At 45.2% G+C, this 9,445-nt stretch overlaps 1 long non-coding RNA gene across 1 annotated transcript; it reads right to left on the reverse strand.

The window, feature by feature from the left end:
- Positions 1–857: 857 nt before the first annotated feature.
- Positions 858–2,658, reverse strand: LOC107281839 (uncharacterized). Its single transcript, XR_001548014.3, has 3 exons — positions 1,913–2,658; positions 1,752–1,828; positions 858–1,636 (listed from the first exon to the last, which is right to left on the reverse strand). It is a non-coding gene; the product is annotated as an uncharacterized lncRNA (long non-coding RNA).
- Positions 2,659–9,445: the final 6,787 nt, after the last annotated feature.

A 9,445-nucleotide genomic window follows, 5' to 3' on the forward strand; every position in this document is an offset into this window, starting at 1 on the left:
GCCGACGCGTTGCGCGTGCCGGCCGTTCTCGAGGTAGCGGCTTACGAGGAACTGGAGCCCGGCCTTGACGGAGCGTGGCACCGGCTTCTTCGGCCCACCCAGCTTCCGCCCCACTACCTTCTTCGCTGCCAACGCCAACGTCCATCTCTGGGAAACGCGAAGGTGAAATCGGGGGGATTTTGAGCGATTTCTGACCCCGTCTCCCACTGCCTCCATCCTCGCCGCGTGGAGGAAATGCGGCGGCGCCACTACCCTAGCCAGTGGTCACCCGCTTCGACGCCGCCGCTGCCGCCGACAGGCCCTTGCCAACCCTGTCGTCCCCCGCTCCCGCCCGGTTCCTCGGAGAAAATGAGAGGATTGGAAGAGAGGAGAAGAGGGTGAGATGGAGGAAGTGGGACCCACTAACATGTGAGTCCCCCTTTTTTTAACTGACATATGGGTCCTGCATATTTTGCTTTATTTTTTAGTTTCTAATTTTTGTTCTTTTTTTTATCAAACTACCACGTAAGCACCACGTCAATGCCACGTGAGACGAAGACCTAGTCAAAGGTGCCACGTGTGTGCTACGTCAGCCAAAATCAGAGAATACTACCGAGGGACCTTGTTTGCATGGTTTTGTAAGTTGGGGGATGAGTTATATCTAGTTTTTCGAATCAAGGATGAATATCGGACTGGGTGACAAATCGAGGGATCTGAAGTGAACTTATTCCTACCAGTGGGCATATGTCAACGTCAACCCCACAGCGGCCCAATTCCTTTCCCGCAAGCACTCCAGCAGCCCGCTCTTCCTACTCGCTCTAGGCTAGTGTTTGTTTTATTGCAGATAAATTAATAATATGAATACATTAAATATTGCATATTATCTAAACATAATAAATAGTTGTAGTTTAAAACAAGTGGTCTGGGCAATAAAGTAAAAGAAAGTTTCATGAGAAATTATTATTCTTAAACATGAAGCAAATAATTCGTAACAATCAGGTGATATTATGCTTCTAAGCTGAAAAAAAGCGGGCCCTGCAAAAGTACAAACAGCTCCTCTTCCCCTGTCCTTGTCGTCACCCTCGGATGCACCAGCACCAGGTGAACACAACCGCCAGGCCTTTGAGAGATTAGTTGCCGCTGGCAACTGATCTGGAGTCGATGAGTGCAACGAGCCAACGATCGAGTATGCATAAAAAAAAAGTATGCATCCTGGCATTGCGAGTCTTAAAGCATCTTTCATGGGAGCCAGAATTGAAACTAGAATGGTCGACACAAAAACCAGGTACTGCAACAAAGGAGATAAAAGAGATGCACAAATGCACGACGGATAACCTACATTCCGTTACGCGCAGAAAGAAACTATCTTTACCCTATCAAAAAGGGCAAATTTGAAGACCAATTGAAGTGCACAAAAGACAGGTAAGGAAACAGTGGCATTATTTAAGTTGTTAGCAGGAACGGCAGAAACCATAGTTATTAGTCCTGGAGATCTTCAGAAGGAAATAAGACTAGGATCAGCTCGCGAACCGCTGCGCCAAGCTGGCACATGTTAACAAAGCGGACAGTGGTTCAAATAGGTAGGGAAACGACCGAGGTTAACGATAAATCCTAGCATGAACGGAACTCCGGCATTAGAAGGGGCTACTGTAACATCCTGAAGGAAGAAAAATGATGAAGGTTAACGAAAAAGCTGATGGTCATACAATCAGAACAGAATAAGGGGCAAAGATTTTGTAACGTGAAGAATGATTCACGAGAAATCCCCTTACTTCACAGCGATGATCACCCAGAAAGATCAGCATTGCATTATGTACATGGTGTACAGCAGCCACATATAACTTGTTACCTACAAGACAATTTTGGATAAGACAGAGAGAGCATCTCCAGGGTTTAACTTGCACATGCGCACGGGGAGAAAGAGATAGCTGACCTTCTATACAAAGCCTTGATATCCTGGCGAATAGCATTAGCCTCCAATAGTTCATCTTCAGAGTCATCAATATCAACTTGATTCAGTTTGAAGTCTTCAGTAGTGCAGAGCTCACTCCATTCAAACCATAGCTTTGGGATAACTTCTTTCTTGAATGCAGTTTCATGGAACTTCACCTCTGGAGAATCAGCAGCAACAAGCCTGTACACAAACACTTTCTTCTGCTGTCCGGGCCTGAATGCACGTCCGATTGCTTGACGGGTGACAGATGGGTTCAAATGAACATCTAGAATGATGACTCGAGATGCACCAACAAGGGAGATTCCCTCTCCACAGGCCTTGATGGAACCAAACAAAACTTTTGCATCGGCAGAGTTGTTAAACTGATCCATCGCCACTTCTCTGTCGTCTGCACTAGTATCACCAGATATCATGAAAATCTCCTTCCCTACATGCCAGCCCAGCCTCTTAACCAACAACCTTTCCAAAAATTTCATGGGAAGTATATATTGACTGAAGGCAAGCAACTTCTCTCCTGCAGAGTTAGCAAGAGACATAATGTTAAAGAAAAACTTGGCTTTCACCCCATCTTTAATGATGATAGACTCAATCAAGCTGTCAACAGTGGCATCTGTCAAGTTGCTCGCCCTATCTGCAGCATCACCCTCTGAAATTTCTGACAGGCAGGGATGAATGTACAATGCAGTCCCCACTGCACTTCTTTTGAACTTTTCATAAGCTTCTATCTCGTGTCTTTTGAATGTTGAGAATATAGGCATATAATGATTTAATATATTCCATAAATAAATCATGACATTACAGATATATAATAGCATTAACGTATCATTAGATCTACACATGTAAACTAAGCAGTAAAACATGAACAGATCAAATATGCGCAACATGTCGAACACGTACCGAGGTGGCGGAAAGACCGGTTGCTCGGCAAGAACTACTTGCGGTTGTGAGCGTCGATGAAGGCGCGCAGCACGCGAGTGGAGAGGAAGGTGAACCGTCGCGGTTGAACAGGGAACAGTCGCACGAAGCGCTTCCCAAAAACCTTATTGCCGCTTTCTCCCAGTGCAGGACGTCGAAGGCAGAGATTCCAGAGACCTGCTCTCCCGATCGCCGGTGCACGCTGGCGAGCGGGATGGAGTAGTCCACGAGCGACGACGCAACACAGAGGAGGAGGCAAACCCTAGATTGATTTCGCGTGTGTTGCGTGAAGGCGGTGGCACGGTTTATATAGAGATAGGTCGCTTGATCAGGGCGCCCGCACGATCTCCACTCTGCGTAACCGAGCCGGATAAGTCGCGCGTAACTTATCCGGACTCCACGCCGTTTTCACGCACCGGATTTTTCGGAATGTTTTCAACAACAAAACAAATCCGAATTTTTCTGCAACCAAACAAAACTGCAAAAGGAGGCTACTTCTGCGCAAGGGTGAGGAGCCAATTTTTCGGACCATTCGACGCATACGTCGTGCACGCGCGCCGCCTGCCCTGCCCTGCCAGGCCAGGCAAGCGCGCGTGTGTGTTCCCCCTCTTTTCTCCACCACACATGCTTGAAGTGGCTAGGAGGGCATCCTCCCTTTTAAGAAGGTCCCCCTCTCCTAGAATAAGTAAGGTGGTACTAAACTCCACATGCATGCCATCCCATGAGATGGGCTTTTGTGATTTTTCAAAGAATTAATCTTCGAATGGGCCTTAGCCCATCTATTAATTCCAACAATCCCCCACCAAATCTCAAAATCCCATTGAGATTTTCCTTTTCCAATGTACTGTTTATATACCAGCGGTTCGATGGAGACCGATTAAGGTTGAACATCCACCTAGAACTCCAAGCTACACTTACTCACAACTTGAACAATGGACTACGCCTTGAATTGCAAGTCTTGTGCAAGCAAGTTTCACTCAGAGTCTTATCTGGTACTAGACTGTTTGTAGACTACTCCTCGGGTGGAGCGTATAAGTCATACTCCTAGGTCTTTCGTAAGCTTCCTAGAAGATTCACCCAAAATCTTCATAGACTGCGACCAATAGTCAAGCTTACAAAGGTAAGTTCTTTCAAGAATGCTCTGTAGGACATCATCTTCGCTAATTAAAGCCAACAGAACTCATTAAGGCATAGCCAACCTGCCTTGCAGCTCACGAGAGTACATACATCTTCACTTAGAAAGGGTATAGATTGGTACTCTCCTCTAGTTTACTAATGGTTTGTTCTTCCCAGGTTCTAATTCACGGGATCTCCGATCACATAGATAAGTTTACCACCATAGTATAACTCACATGGGTCTCAAACCCATCTCCTTCGATGCATTATCTATCACATTTCGTGATAGTCCCTTCGTGAAGGGATTTGCCAGGTTTCTAGCTGTTTGGATATAATCCAACGTTATAACTCCGGAGTTTCTCAATTTCCTGACAAACTTCAATCGTCTTTTCACATGTCTAGACGATTTCATATTATCCTTAGAACTATTCATTTTGACAATTATCGTTTGATTGTCACAGTTCATAAGGATAGCCGGCACCGGTTTTTCAACAATAGGCAGATCCATTAATAGATCACGCAGCCATTCTGCCTCAACAGTAGCAGTATCCAGTGCCGTCAGTTCTGCTTCCATGATTGACCTCATCAAAATAGTCTGTTTGCAAGACCTCCACGAAACAGCACCACCACCCAGTGTGAAGACATATCCACTAGTGGCTTTGATCTCATCCACATCAGAGATCCAGTTAGAACCACTATATTCCTCCAGTACCGCAGGATACCCAGAATAGTGAAGCCCCAATTCCATAGTACCTTTCAGATAGCGCATTACTCGCTCAAGCGCACGCCAGTGATCATCTCCCGGATTAGAGGTAAACCGGCTCAACTTGCTCACAACAAAGGAGATATCAGGCCTAGTTGCACTAGCCAGGTACATCAGTGAGCCAATGATTTAGGAGTATTCCAGTTGATTCCTTGCAATTCTCTTGTTCTTGCGAAGCAACAAGCTAGGATCATAAGGTGTTGGAGAATGCTTACTATCAATGTAGTCAAAGCGATTCAAGATCTTCTCCACATAATGGGACTGCAAGAGTGTAATCCCATTCTCACCTCTAATTAGCTTAATGTTTAAGATAACATCAGCTACTCCCAAATCCTTCATATCAAAATTTTGAGACAAGAATGATTTAACCTCATTTATCACCTCAAGGTTTGTCCTAAATATCAGTATGTCATCAACATACAAGCACAGAATAACTCCCTCACCCCCACCATGGCGATAGTACACATATTTATCTGCCTCATTGACTGCAAAGCCTGCAGATGTCAATGTTTTGTCAAATTTCTCATGCCATTGCTTAGGAGCTTGTTTCAGACCATACAAAGACTTCAACAATTTACACACTTTGTCTTCTTGACCTTCAACTACAAACCCATCAGGTTGATCCATATAGATCTCCTCATCCAGCTCTTCATTAAGAAAAGTTGTCTTAACGTCCATTTGATGAATGAGAAGACCATGTGAGGCTGCTAGGGAAAGTAGCACACGAATTGTGGTCAATCTAGCAACAGGTGAGTAAGTGTCAAAGAAATCTTCGCCTTCTTTCTGAGTATAGCCCTTAGCAACAAGCCGAGCCTTGTACTTTTCAATAGTACCGTCAGGCCTGAGCTTCTTCTTGAACACCCACTTGCACCCCACAGGTTTACACCCATAGGGTCGCTCTGTCACCTCCCAAGTCCCGTTAGCGATAATGGAATCCATTTCACTACGGACATCCTCCTTCCAGTAGTCTGCATCAGGAGATGCGTATGCTTATGAAATTGACTAAGGAGTGTCATCCACGAGGTACACAGTGAAATCATCACCAAAAGACTTAGCCGTCATTTGTCTTTTGCTCCTTTGAGGAGGTTCACTGTCATCCTCCTCAGTAACATGTTCATGTGTATGTTCAGTTTGTTCTGGTGGTGTGATTGAACTGGGAATTATTTCAGAGGGTTGGCTAGAACTACTATGTGTATCCTTCATTGGGAAAAAGCTCTCAAAGAAGGTAGCATCACGAGACTCCATAATTGTACCAACATGCATGTCAGGTACCTCAGATTTGACTATTAAAAATCTATAGGCAATGCTGTGGTGAGCATATCTCAGAAAGACACAGTCCATAGTCTTAGGTCCAAGTTTGCGCTTCTTCGTTATTGGTACATTGACTTTCGCCAAGCACCCCCATGTGCGCAAGTAAGAAAGTGATGGTTTTCTCCCAAATCCATATCTCATATGGTGTTTTTGTCCTCATTTCTATTAGGAACTCTGTTTAACACATGATTCAAGGTCAACAATGCCTCCCCCCACCATGCCTTAGGTAATCCCGCGGTGTCCAACATGGCATTCACCAAGTCGGTCAGTGTGCGGTTCTTCCTTTCAGCAATCCCATTAGACTCGGGAGAATAGGGGGGCGTCCTCTCATGTATAATGCCATGTTCCTCACAGAATAAGTCAAACTCGTTTGAAAAAAACTCTCTACCACGATCAGACCTAAGTCTTTTTATCTTTCTGTCAAGTTGATTTTCAACTTCTGCCTTATAAATTTTAAAATAGTCTAGAGCCTCGTCTTTCGTTTTCAACAAGTACACATAGCAAAATCTAGTAGCATCATCAATCAACGTCATAAAATATCGTTTTCCACCCTTCGTCAACACCCCATTCATTTCACAGAGATCTGAGTGTAGGAGTTCTAGAGGTGCCAAGTTTCTCTCCTCAGCAGCCTTGTGAGGCTTGCGAGGTTGCTTTGATTGCACACAACTATGGAACTTAGAACCTTTGACAATGGAAAACTTAGAAATTAAACACATGCTGGAAAGCCGAGACATCAAGCCAAAATTAATATGACATAAACGTGAGTGCCATACATTAGCCTTATCATCCACACTGCCACAAATATGGTTCACAGACTTATTGCAAAAATCAGAAAGGGAAAAGCGGAATAGGCCTCCGCACTCATAACCTTTACCAATAAAATATCCATGTTTAGACACGACTACTTTATTAGACTAAAAAACCAACTTAAATCCGTCTCTAGTCAGACGGGAGCCACTAACAAGATTCCTGTCGATAGAAGGTACATGCTACACGTTCTTCAGCTGCACGATCTTTCCCGAAGTAAACTTCAGATCTACCGTGCCAACACCATGAACAGAAGCATGTGACCCATTCCCCATTAGGACGGTGGAACCCCGTGCGACCTGATAAGAAGAAAACAATGAGATGTCAACACAAACATGTACATTGGCCCCTGTATCAACCCACCAATTAGTAGACTGATTAACTGAAAAAATAGTAGGTAAATTACCATACCCGCTTCCATCTCCAGTGTTGCCAATGGTCACATTAGCAGACTTAGAGGTCTGTCCTGCAGGTGCCTTCATCCCCTTGCGTTGTGGACACTTCCTGGCCAGATGGCCAGGTTGACCACACACAAAGCAAGTCCTCTCATCCTGATTAGGATTGTTGTTTTTCTTCTTCTTATTGAAGTTGGTGGTCTGCTGAGCTTTGTATTTCCCCTTGCTCTTGTTTTGGGCCTTGTGCACAACATTGGTACTGGACTGCCCACCATCGCCCTTAGACGCGACATCTTTTTCCCGAGCTTTCTCCTCAACATCAAGAGACGCTATCAACCCCTCAACGAAGTATTCCTGTCTCTTGTGTTTGAGTGCAGTACCGAAACCTCTCCAAGATGGAGATAGTTTCGCAATAATGCACCCGGCCACAAATTTGTCAGGTAAGACACACTTAAGGAGTTTGAGTTCCTTAGCCATGGTTTGTATCTTATGAGCCTGTTCGACTACAGAACGGTTGTCAGCCATCTTGTAGACATGAAACTGCTCCATGATATACAGATCATTACTAGCATCAGTAGCACCAAATTTAGTATTCAGTGCATCCCACAACTCCGTAGCGTCGGTCATATGCATATACACCTCGACCAGACGATCGCCAAGCACGCTAAGAATGCATCCCACAAAAAGAGTAGTGGCCTCATCGAATTCTTTCTGCTGATCAGCATTAAGAACGCCCATAGGCTTGCCAGTACTTACCCAGAAGCATTTCATAGCTGTCAGCCACAGATTGACCCTGATCTGCCATCTCTTAAAGTGCACACTGGTAAATTTATCCGGCCTCAGTGCATCGGCAAAACCAGCCATAGTAAAATCACAGCGTCTATAATAAGGTTTTTGGAATGTTGCGAATATAGGCATATAATGATTTAATATATTCCATAAATAAATCATGACATTACAGATGTATACTAGCATTAACGCATCATTAGATCTACACATGTAAACTAAGTAGTAAAATATGAACAGATCAAATATGCGCAACATGTCGAACACGTACCGAGGTGGCGGAAAGACCGGTTGCTCGGCATGAACTACTTGCGGTTGCGAGCGTCGACGAAGGCGTGCAGCACGCGAGCGGAGAGGAAGGCGAACCGTCGCGGTTGAACAGGGAGCAGTCGCACGAAGCGCTTCCCAAAAACCTTATTGCCGCCTTCTCCCGGTGCAGGACGTCGAAGGCAGAGGTTCCGGAGACCTGCTCTCCCGATCGCCGGTGCACGCTGGCGAGCGGGATGGAGTAGTCCACGAGCGACGGCGCAACACAGAGGAGGAGGCAAACCCTAGATTGATTTCGCGTGTGTTGCGTGAAGGCGGTGGCACGGTTTATATAGAGATAGGTCACTTGATCAGGGCGCCCGCACGATCTCCACTCTGCATAACCGAGCCGGATAAGTCGCGCGTAACTTATCCGGACTCCACGCCGTTTTCACACACCGGATTTTTCGGAATGTTTTCAACAACAAAACAAATCCGAATTTTCCTGCAGCAAAACAAAACTGTAAAAGGAGGCTACATCTGCGCAAGGGTGAGGAGCCAATTTTTCGGACCATTCGACACGTACATCATGCACACGCGCCGCCTGCCAAGCGAGGCAATCGAGCGCGCGCGTGTTGCCCCTCTTCTCTCCACCACACATGCTTCAAGTGGCTAGGAGGGCATCCTCTCTTTTAAGGAGGTCCCCCTCTCCTAGAATAAGCAAGGTGGTACTAAACTCCACATACATGCCATCCCATGAGGTTGGCTTTTGTGATTTTCCAAAGAATTAATTTTCGAATGGGCCTTAGCCCATCTATTAATTCCAACAGTGAACAATTTCTTTCAGCTTGTTACTGAGTTTCAAGAACACACTAAAATCCACTAGGCCAGATAGTTCATCTAAGATATCGCCCTTGTAATAGTGAAGCACATCTTTTGTTAATTCTCTAAGACTTCTAATAACATGGGCTTTTCTAGTGAAGTTGTCATCATTCAGCAGGGTGTCTTCCACTGACTCAGTGAATGCACTGTCATGAACCCCTTTTAAACTCTGATACCTGATATTGCTACCTGACTCATTATACGTCTAGCAATAGGACGGGACGATTCCATCTTGAGAAACTTAGGGTGCACAAGGTCCAAGATGTTAAACACTTCCGAAACGTGGTTCTG

The sequence above is a fragment of the Oryza sativa genome, chromosome 8 (genome assembly GCF_034140825.1).
Source record: "Oryza sativa Japonica Group chromosome 8, ASM3414082v1".
Lineage (NCBI taxonomy): Eukaryota > Viridiplantae > Streptophyta > Magnoliopsida > Poales > Poaceae > Oryza > Oryza sativa.